We start from the raw sequence: 11,132 nt of genomic DNA, 5'->3' as shown, positions 1-11,132 counted from the left end.
GATGCTGCTTGGCCTGCTGTGTTCATCCAGCTCTGCACCTTGTTGTCCCGGATTCTCCAGCATCTGCAGTTCTTACTATCCCTAATGTTCAGGGGACATGGGTTTGACTTCCATCATAGCAGTGGTGAAATTTGAATTCAATACAAATCTGGATTTAAAAAGCTAGCCTAAAGACATGCATGAATTAAACAATTGTTGTAAAAGCCCATCTGATTCAGTAATGTCCTTTAAGGAAGGAAATCTGCCTGAACTGGCCTATGTTTGACTCCAGACCCACACCAATGTGCTTGCCTCTTAATTGTTTTCTGGGCATTTAGGAATGGGCAATAAATGCTAGTCAGTGATGCCCACATCCCGTGAATGATTTTTTTTAAATGCCAAGCACAAGAATGTGCGAGTTGACAAGAAAGCACAAGTTGGAGGCTTCATGAATCTGTTGATGTTATGAGGCTTCAAGAGTTAGAAAGTCTTATGAAGATTCAGGAGTTAGATGGGTTGAAACCAAATATCACTCAAGCAACTCACATATCAAGACCAATAAGATTAGAATTGAACTGAGATTAAAGTGAGCTTCAAAGGTTAACTTTGCCTTTTAGAGAACTAGCATAACTGCCAAGTAATTCTGACAAATTTTGAGATAGTTTTGATAAAGGAATTGTCTTCTAGACTGTTAAGAAGATAGCACTCAACTTTAACTTTTCAATCCTGTTGCAGACTTACAGAAGTCATGAGCAGTTCACTCAGAATGACTTTGTCTGGTCAACATTCTGGTATAAAAGGTAGAAGACAGCAAGACACCAGATCTAATGGAAAGGGACATGTGAGGTACGGAATCTTCTATCTGGCTGAACATCATTTTAATTTTGTCAACGGCACAGATGAAAGCAATAGCAGTGGAAAAGCGGCCAAAGTTTTCAATGGACGTCTCATTTGGTTAGCTTACAATGCCAAACAAGACAGAACTAGTTTCAATACAGAAGTCTATTTGTTTCAAAACGTACTCTGCAAGAGGCATTGTGCCTGTTTCAAAGAGTAACCCAGTTAATTCACATTTCTGCTTTTTAGTTCAATTCCCGGTTTTTTATCCATATCCTTGATTTGTTTTTCCCTTCAATGTGTTTATCCAATTCCCTTTTGAAGGCTATTACCTACCAGTGTACTGGGCAGTCTATTCCAAATCCTACCAATCACTGCTTAAAAATAGTTTTCTTCATGTAACTTCTTGTTCTTTTGCCTGTCATCTTAAATCTGTGTCCTCCGCTTATCCTGTTGGAAACAGCTAATTATCCTCCTTCATTGAAATTGTTACACTTTGGACTCTTCTGAGTTAAATTTCATCTGTCTTGTATCCATCTATTCCAAAAAACTTTCACCATGACTCCCTGTTTTCTGTCCCTTAACCGATTGTACATTTACGTTTCTAATGTCCCTTTTGTCCCATGACTTCAATTTTGCTCATGGGTCTAATATGTGGTACTTTACTAAATATCTTTTGGAAGACACTAGTGTGAAAGTTGAAAGGTGACAAAAAAAGTCTGAGCAATCAAATGCAAGGATACATAATTTGCCATGATTGCCCTATTAACAGCCCCACAGCCATTCCCAATCTGTTTTCAAATCCCTCCAGGAACTCCACCCTATCTCTGTAACCTCCTCCAACCCTACAACACTTTGAGATTTCTGTCCCCCTCCAGGATGGCTTTTGCATATCCCGTAAGCTTTGGAATTTCCTTCCTAAACTTCTGCCTCTTCCTTTAAAATGCTTCTTAAAATCTGCCACTTTGAACACACTTTGGGTGATCCTCATAACTTTTTCTGTGGTTTGGTGCCAAATTCTGTTTCACAGTCACTCCAGTGAGGCAACTTGAGATTATTTACTCCAATTAAGGATGCTATACAAATTCAAGATTTAGTTCCTAGTGAACACGAAGTCAGCAAAAATGGTCATCTTGTAATTGTGGAAGTTGAACAATTAGTTTTGAAATAACTCCAAGAAGACCGGTATCCCATCACCAAGTCACCCTTTATTTACATGTGCACAGTACACTGGCTCCAACCAGTCAGCTCAGAGCCAGTCCCCAGAATGAAGAAACTTTCTGAATCTCCTGTTTATATTTGAGCAGGTTTTTTTTCCCTTTATTCATTGAATGGAACGAGAGCGTCACTGTCTAGGCCAGCATTTATTACTCATTCCTAATTGCTCAGAGGGCATGTTATGAGTCAACCATGTTGCTTTCGGTCTGGAGTCATATGTTGGCCAGATCAAGTAAGGATGGCTGTTTCCTTCCCTAAAGGGCATTAGTCAACCCAGATGGGTTTTTCCAACAATCAGCAATGGATTCATGGTCATTATTAGACTCTTAATTCCAAATATTTATTGAATTCAAATTCCACCATTCGCCATGGCAGGATTTGAACCCACGTCCTCAGAACATTTCCTGGGTCTCTTAACAGCCCAGTGATAATACCACTCGGCCACTGCCGCCCCTCAATCCCCTGTTTATATCTGTTAGCCAGGGCTCCCTGATTGGCCCAGTTTAACAACCCCAGTCAAGGATCTCATAGACAATGGGATCCACCTGCCCCTGGTTCCAATCACTACAAGTTTAAAATATTTTCGCCTAGATATGTCAATGACCAGACAGTTATTATTCCAGTGATGCACATGAGCACCCTGCAGAATCCCCATCATAGCACACTCCAAAGGAATTGCCTAGGAATTGAATTTTTCACTGGGAAATTCCTCTATGCTTGGAATCCTCTGAAAGTCTCCACTTAGGTCTGAGACTCTGGAGGTTCTGATGAAATGAAGTAACATAGTTACTCAGGAAACATTAGACTACTAAGTAACTATTTAACAGATCTCATTATTAGTTGAGATAACCCCAACTTCTCCCCAGACCTCTTACATCCCACAGATCCTGAACCAACCCCCAACCTCTGGGACTTGGTACACCTGACCTGCTCTTTACCCAACCGCATTGCAGACCCAACCCCCCAACATCATCAGTCCTCCCTTCCCACACCACCCGCTGCTGTAAGAGACCTGACTGTCAACACCCCTTCCTGCCACCACTGGCAGACCCCACAATTTGTGACTCCAGACCCTCTGCCACTACCCTCAGACCCAGCAAAACTCCTCCCCATGTGACTGCCCAACCATCCTGCAGCCACCACTGGTCCAGACCACTGGCCCCATCCCACCATCGCCACATCCAAGAGCTGACACCACACCCCTTGCCACTGCCCACAGACCCACTCCACCTGTCCCCTGCCAGACCCAGTTTTGTGCAACCATCCTGATTTGCCGTAAACACTGCATCACTTAGCTCGGCCCCTTGCAACCTTGCATCCTGACACCCAACCCACTTGTCACCTTACTTTACCTGGCACTCTGACCCCCTACCTAGGGCTGGCAACCTACCTCACTGGCATGCTACTCCTGGCACATTACCCAGCTGGCACCTACTTATCTGCTCACCTGGTGCCCTACTCTCCTGGCAGCCTATCCCCCTACTTGACACCTTTCTCTTCCAGCACTTGAATACCATACTTCCCTTATATACTTACCCTTTGTTAGCAGTTGTCAAAGTGACTGTCTGAACCTTTAAATGTCAGAATATGGCAGCTGACTGACGTAAAAAGGGGCATAATTTGCATTTCTCCAACAGTTTTGCACTACAAAAGAACTGTCAGAATTTCAGTATTGCTCTGCATTTCAGAGGGAACCTTTAGTGGAATGTACTTTCAGAAATGCAGAGCTCCCTTCTTTTGTAAATAGATGGGTCAGAGTGTGAAAGTGAGTGAGACAGCCAATCCTTGGAAAATCCAGCCTTCTCCATTCTTTCATGGAAAGTGAGTGTCACTGGCAAGGCTAGCATTTGTTACCCCTCTCTAATTTCCCTTGAACTATGTGGCTTTCCATTTCAGAAGGCAGTTAAGATTCATTGGCTGTAAAGTGTTTTAGGATGCCCTGAGGTTGTGTAAAGTGCTATACAAATACAAATTTTTTTTTACTATACATATCCAAACACTTTCTAACAGGGTCACTTGATAGATATATATACAGATACAGAGCACTACTGAGCCATACTGTCCGGCACTGTGTTGGTATAATCGCTAATTTCTATCAGGTTAGTTGATTTTATGTGGGGAATCTGTAGTTTGCTTCAATCATTAAATTAGAATACAAAGGGAACAGTCACCCAGGTTTCAAATTTCTGATCTCTTTCCAATGGCAGAAACTATAGGTTCATACACAGAAGGAGACCATTCGATCCAATCTTCCTGTACGAGGCCTTTGAAAGAGCTATTCAAATAATTTCACTGCCCTGAAGGACTTTTGAAATGCAGTCACCATAATAGGTAAGGCAGCAACCAATTAATGCAAAGCAAGATCCTACAGACATGCACTGGGACAATGAGGGGGTAATCTGTTTTTTAATGCTGTTGGCTGAGGGACGAATAATTGCCGGTAAGAACTTACCTGCCATTTAAAATAATACTGTGGGAATCATAGTCCACCCTCAAGGGCAGATGGATCCTTTTGTTTTAACACCTCATCTAACTGAAGTTCCTGTAAGGGAAAATGGGAAGATCATTTAATGTCCATCTCAGCTTCTTTTCCATTCCTTCGTGATTGAGGAGGGTCTGTCTTTTCAACTTGGTATTAAATGAAATGCTCCACTGGTTGCATATTTTGAAGTTGAGTACTCTCACCTGGCACCATAATTCAATCTAAGGAGGACTTTTAGCCTGAAATGGCAAGCGTATAAAGAACTCACTTGAAAAATGACACCAAGTAAAGAAAACATCATAATTTCAGCCATTTATTCAGAGGTGAAAGGCTACAGAGATCACATCTAGAGGGCAAAAAGGAGTGCAGCAGAAAGGAGGGGTTCACCTCAGCATAGTCGGATGATGCAGTTGCAGACGAGCTTCAGTGAAGATTGGGCAAGATAGACGAATCAGACATAAGATGACAGCATATTTCCTAGCAGAAGATTTTACAAGCAGGGAGATCATGTTCGAGCTGCACAGGGCTTTGGATAGGCCACAGGTGAAGTACTGTGTGCAGTTCTGGTCGCTGAACTATAGAAAGGATATGATTGCAATAGTTTTGATGGGGGCTGCAAAGGAAATTCATCAGGTTGTTGCTTGGAGCATTTCAGCTATTAACAGAGACTGGATAAGCTCAGGTTGTTTTCTTTAGAGCAGAGAAGTTTGAGCCGGAACCTGATACAGGTGTATAAGATTATGAGGGCCATGGACAGGGTGAATAGAAAACAGCTGCTCCCCTTAGTTGAAGGGTCAAGAATAAGGGGCACACTTTTAAAATGAAAGGCAGGAGGTTTACAAGGAATTTGAAGGAAAGCGTTTTCACTTAGAAGGTGGTGGGGATCTGGAATGCACTACCTGGGAGGGTAGTTATAGTGGGTTTCCTCACAACCTTAAAAAATTGTTTGGATGAACTCTTGAAGTATCATAACTTTCAAGGCTATGAGCCTAGCACAGGAAAGTGTAACTAGTGTAGATAGTAGTATATTTTTGACAGTAAGACCTGATGAGCCAAATTTGTACTGGCCTCTTTTGTACTGTATGATTCTAGGTAGCTAAAAGCAGTAGCTTGCTTGTCTACATCAATGCCTGGTTGTATTTTCAAGCCCCTTTTTCATAATTATTTTTGATCATCTTGTTCAGACATGTTAGGCAACGTCTTTTGGTCCAGAGGTAGGAATATTACCATTCCATCATAAGTGACCTCACCATAGACCCTTTTAATATAATTTCTATTTGCACTCCTGTCAGAATTACTCACAATGAATCCAAGGATTTTCTACTACATAACATTAAGATTTTTTCATTCCACAGAGGGGATCACAGCAGGGTCAGCAGTGGCTCAACTGGTGATATGCTCATCCATCAGGCAGAAGGTCATGGGCTGAAGGAACACTCCAGAGACTTGAGCAGAAATTCTAGGCTGACCTCTGGAAATACTGAGCTTGTGCTGCACTGTCAGAGGTGCTACTTCTCACGAGATATTAAACCGAGTGTGTGGAAAAGATCCCATAACATTATTTGGAAAAGAGTGAATTTTCCCCCAGTAACCTAGTCAATATTTATCTTGTAACAGCATGAGTAACACTTATTGGCCCAGATCTAACAAACAGGATTTAAAACTCTATTTGCATTCTCATAAGATAGTAAAATAAACACTTACCTTCAGAGAAGTTCTCCAGGTGAACCTCGAGAGTGCTAAAATTCAGGAACTTACACAGCCAACAGCGGGGTGGATTGTCATTGAAACTGAACCCTTTTGTCTCACTATGTTCTAGGATTTAAAGTTTCTGAATCCTGAAGGTAAAAGTCTACAATCAGGGAGGAGAGGTGTGGCAGATAGGTAAGGGTTGGGGACTATGTGGCTGAGGTAAGATGGTAAATGGGGTGGACTTAGGGGCTGTGACAGCAAATCTGTCAAAAGGTTACAAGTTTTGAGGATGAGGGTGGTGTGGGATAAGGGTGCAATCCTTAGGGATGGAGACTGGGGTATTGGATGTCCATGGATGGTGTCAGACTTGGGGGACTGTGTTGGGTGGACTCTGGTTGGTTCTGCAGGGTGTTGTTGGGTCCAAGGAGGGATCAGGAGGACTCCAGGTTTTGGTCATGTTGAGTCCAAATGGGCTGATGTATGGGGTTTGGATGGGGAGGTCAAGGGTTTGAGTCCAGCAGAGGAAAGAGGGTGTCATTTCTAGGGGAAGGCTTAGGGAATGGGACAAAGTCACAGGTTTTGGGGTCTAGCTGTCCGTGCTGATCAGCAGGATAGAACATAGAACATAGAACATTACAGCGCAGTATAGGCCCTTCGGCCCTTGATGTTGCGCCGATCTGTGAAACCAATCTGAAGCCCATCTAACCTAAACTATTCCATTATCATCCATATGTTTATCCAATGACCATTTAAATGCCCTTAAAGTTGGCGAGTCTACTACTTTTGCAGGCAGGGCATTCCACGCCCTTACTACTCTCTGTGTAAAGAACCTACCTCTGACATCTGTCCTATATCTATCACCCCTCAATTTAAAGCTATGTCCCCTCGTGCTAGCCATCACCATCCGAGGAAAAAGGCTCCCACTGTCCACCCTATCTGATCCTCTGATCATCTTGTATGTCTCTATTAAGTCACCTCTTAACCTTCTTCTCTCTAACGAAAACAGCCTCAAGTCCCTCAGCCTTTCCTCATAAGATTAAGCTGATCTCCTCATCTCTGTCTTAAATGGATGATCCCTTATTCGGAGATAATGCCTTCTGGTCCCTGACTTTGCCACACGGGGAAATAAACTCTCAGCATCTACCCTGTCAAGCCCCCTAAGCATTTCTTATGTTTCAATAAGATTGCCTCTCATTCTTCTAAATGCCAATGAGTTGTAGAACTAACTCTAGCCCTAACCTACTAAACAAATACCAAAATTGCTGGAGAAATTCAGCAGGTCCGGCACCATCTGTGGAGAGAAAGCATAGTTAACATTTCAAGTCCAGTGACCCTTCTCCAGAACTGTTCATGAAATGTGGGCATTTCTGGCTGGGCTAGCATTTATTAGTCATCCCAAGTTTCCCTTGAGGTGGCAGCAGAGAGCTGTATTCTTGAACTGACGAGACAGAATACAGGAAAGAAAGTGCTTGGTGGCATGGTGTAAAGATAACAATCTCTCCTTCAACATCAGCAAAACGAAAGAGCTGGTCATTGACTTCAAGAAGCAAGGGGGATGGCATGCCCTACATCAATGGAGCTGAAGTGGGGACGGTCGAGAGTATCCAGTTCCTAGGAGTAATGATCAAGAAAGTACAACAATGCCTCTACTTCCTCAGGAGTTTAAGGAAATTCGGCATGGTTTGTAAAGACTCTCACCAATTTTTATAGATGCACCATTGAAAGCATTCTATGCAGATGCATCGTGGCTCAGTACGGCAACTGCTCTGCCCAGGACCATAAGAAACTAGAGTTGTGAACACAGCCCAGTCCATCACGCAAGCCAACCTTCCATCCACTGACTCCATCTACACTTCTCACTGCCTCAGGAAGGCAGCCAACATAATCAAAGACCCCTCACATGCCAGTTATAATCTTTTCCAACCTCTTTCATTGGGCAGAAGATACAAAAGCTTAAACCGATGTACCAACAGATTCAAGAACAGCTTCTTCTCCACTATCTGAATGGACCTCTCAAATTTTAAATTTAACATTGGTCTCGCTCTTTGTGCACCTTCTCTGCAGCTGTAACATTGTATTCCTTGCTCTGATCTATTACCCTAATTCACTTTGTATGGTATGATCTGCCTGTACTGCACCAAAACAAAACTTTTCATTGTACCTAGGTATGTGTGACTATAATAAATCAAAAATCAAAATCAGGGTTATGTTGGAGTATAATTTAGCTACTTCTAACGGCCCACAGTGCCTCGCTGATACCAGATTGAGTACTAAATCTGTTTCAAGTCTATCCCATTTCAGATGGTGACAGTACCACAGAACACAATGGTTGGTATTCTCAGCATGAAGATGGGACTTTGTTTCCACAAGGACGTATGCATCTTCAACAGACAGATTGGTGAGGATGAGGTTAAGTATGTTTTTCCCGCTTGTTGGTTCTCCCACCATCTGCTTTAGACCCAGTCTAGTAGCTATGACACTGGACTAATAAACCAGGTTAATGTTCTGGTGAAATTTGAATTCGGTAAAAATCTGAAATTAAAAAACTAGCTATTGTCAACCTTGTAACCACTGTCAATTGTCATAAAAACCCATCTGTTCTTCTGACATTACTAATGTCCGTTAGGAAAGAAAATCTGCCTATGTGACTCCAGACCCACAGCAATGTGGTTGACTCTTAACTGCCCACTGAGCAATTAGAAATGAGCAACAAATGATTGACTGGTGATGGTGCTACTGAGCCACTCTTGATGATGGACACCGAAGTTCCCTATACCTAGTGCTTCTTCAATGTATTGTTCAACATAGAGGATTATTGACTCATTAGCTAAGGGAGTGTGGTACAAGGTAATTAGCAGGAGGTTTGCTCACCCATGTTTGACCTGATGTCATGAGACTTCAGATTGCAGACTCCCAAGGCAACTCCCTATCCTCCTTTCATAGAATCGTGCAGTGTAGAAGAGGCCCTTTGGCCTATCAAGTCTGCACCAATGAAAAAACTACTGTAAATCTATTAATCCTACTTTCCATCATTTGGCCCATGGCTTTGTATGTCGTGACATTTGAAATGCTCATCCAAGTACTTTATAAAGATTGTGAGGTTTTCTGCTTCAACTACACTCCAGGCAGTGCATTCCAGACCCCCACCACCCTCTGGGTGAGAAACATTTTTCCGAACACCCTCCAAACCTCCTACTTTTCACTTTAAATTGTTCTTGACCCTCAACTAATGGAACAGCTGCTTCCTATCTATCCTGGACATGCCCCTCATAATTTTATGCACCTCAATCAGGTCGCCTCTCAGCCTTCTCTGTTCCAAAGAAAACAACCCAAGCTTATGCAGCTTCTCTTCAGAGCTAAACTGTTCCATACCAGGCAACATCCAGGTGAATCACTTCTGCGTTCCAAGTGCATCTGTGTGATCACATCCATCATGTAGTGTGGTGACCCAAATTGCACATAATACTTCTGTTTGAAGTCTATCCCATTTCATATGGCGGTAGTACACACAGTACTCCAGCTGTGGCTTAACCAAATTAGTGTACATCTCCAAGGTAACCTCCCTGCTATTACAAGCTATAGCACAATGCCTTCCACAATCTCTGCCTTTCCTGAGTAACTATCAAGTGAAGTCAGGTAGAGATCTCTAAATCTCCAATCCTAACTTATGGTTGGGCTTTTTTTTCTGGAACTTTCCAGAATTTGCCCATTGGAAATTTCAATTTCCAGGGCAGTTCCATGTGCATCCGCTGCATCGAGACACCTGAACTGTACTGACACGCCACTCCAATCCACACTGCTGCAACAACCATCTTTCCATCATTAGATCTAGGCCATTACCATGTCATTATCTCATTGCTGTTTATGCCCTTAAATTAACTTTTTCTTACCTTACAATTGTAACTCCATTTCAAAAATATGCCTCATTGTCTGTAAAGTATTTTTGAACTTCCACTGCCATATAAATTGCTGGTCTTTTTTAATTACACTTACATTACATGTCATTCTGAGAGTTTTGCTGTTAGCAAGTTGAAAATTATGTTCAACAGCATTTAGGTACACAAGCAGGCCACTACTCAAACCCATTCCATTCTACTTAGGAGATGGAGCACTCCCATTTCCCATTCCATCCTCCGCAGGGACGTGCCCTGTATTCAAATCTATTCCACCCTCCCAAGGAGTTGCCCACTACCCAAACCCATTCCACACACTTAGGGTTTAACCACTCCCAAACCGCTCCCCCCTGCCTTTTGGGGTTTGATCACTACCCAAACCCATTCCAAACCCCTTAGGGATTTGACCACTCCCATTTCACCCTCTCCAAGGGTGAGCCCACAATCCAAACCCATTCCATTCACGCTGGCAGTGTTCTGTCCTATGCCCACTGCCTTCCATCCTCTCCAGTAGTTGTTTTCTCTAATAGATCCCAGCTCCTGCTCCCAAACCTATGACTCTATAAAACCCCTTATCGACCTCAGTTACACCCCAACAAGATGAACAGCCCAAACAGTGGTCAGAACACCCTTCCCTACCACTGGAGAGGCCCCACCCACATACCCAGAGCCCCACCCCCTCACCCCGGAGCCACGCCTCCCTCTCCACGTGTCGCTGGCGATGCTGAGGCCCGCCCACGCGCCCCCCACCCCCCCCGCCCCGGCTCGAGCTCAGTGACAGCGGCGGCGGGAGACAGAGCGGATCCTCACGGCGGCCGCATCTCCAAGGGCCGGCATTCAGCAGCTCCGACCTGAGGGGGGCAGGCAGCAGGAGACCTGTGCGTCTAGAACCAGCTCCTACAGGCAGGTCTCTCACAGACTCTCCCCCACCCCCCTCACACAGACTCTCCCCCACCCCCCTTACAGACTCGCCACACCCCCCTCACACAGACTCGCCACACCCCCTCACAGACTCTCCCCCACCCCCCTCA

The 11,132-nt window shown here is 43.8% G+C and overlaps 2 protein-coding genes and 1 long non-coding RNA gene across 4 annotated transcripts in view; 2 read left to right on the top strand and 1 right to left on the bottom strand.

The window, feature by feature from the left end:
* The window catches only part of clns1a (chloride channel, nucleotide-sensitive, 1A), a 46,105-nt gene that overhangs the window by 9,721 nt on the left and 25,252 nt on the right, over positions 1-11,132 (top strand). The window lies entirely within an intron of this gene.
* Positions 1-11,132, bottom strand: part of pnpla4 (patatin-like phospholipase domain containing 4) — a 98,488-nt gene that overhangs the window by 65,885 nt on the left and 21,471 nt on the right. The window lies entirely within an intron of this gene.
* LOC125483275 lies at positions 774-5,995 on the top strand. The gene is made up of 3 exons (XR_007262225.1): positions 774-825; positions 4,242-4,365; positions 5,872-5,995. It is a non-coding gene; the product is annotated as an uncharacterized LOC125483275 (long non-coding RNA).

This window comes from Rhincodon typus, chromosome 6 (assembly GCF_021869965.1).
Source record: "Rhincodon typus isolate 14 chromosome 6, sRhiTyp1.1, whole genome shotgun sequence".
Lineage (NCBI taxonomy): Eukaryota > Metazoa > Chordata > Chondrichthyes > Orectolobiformes > Rhincodontidae > Rhincodon > Rhincodon typus.
Note: the sequence above shows the minus strand (reverse complement) of the source record. Positions and strands in the feature narration are given on the sequence as shown.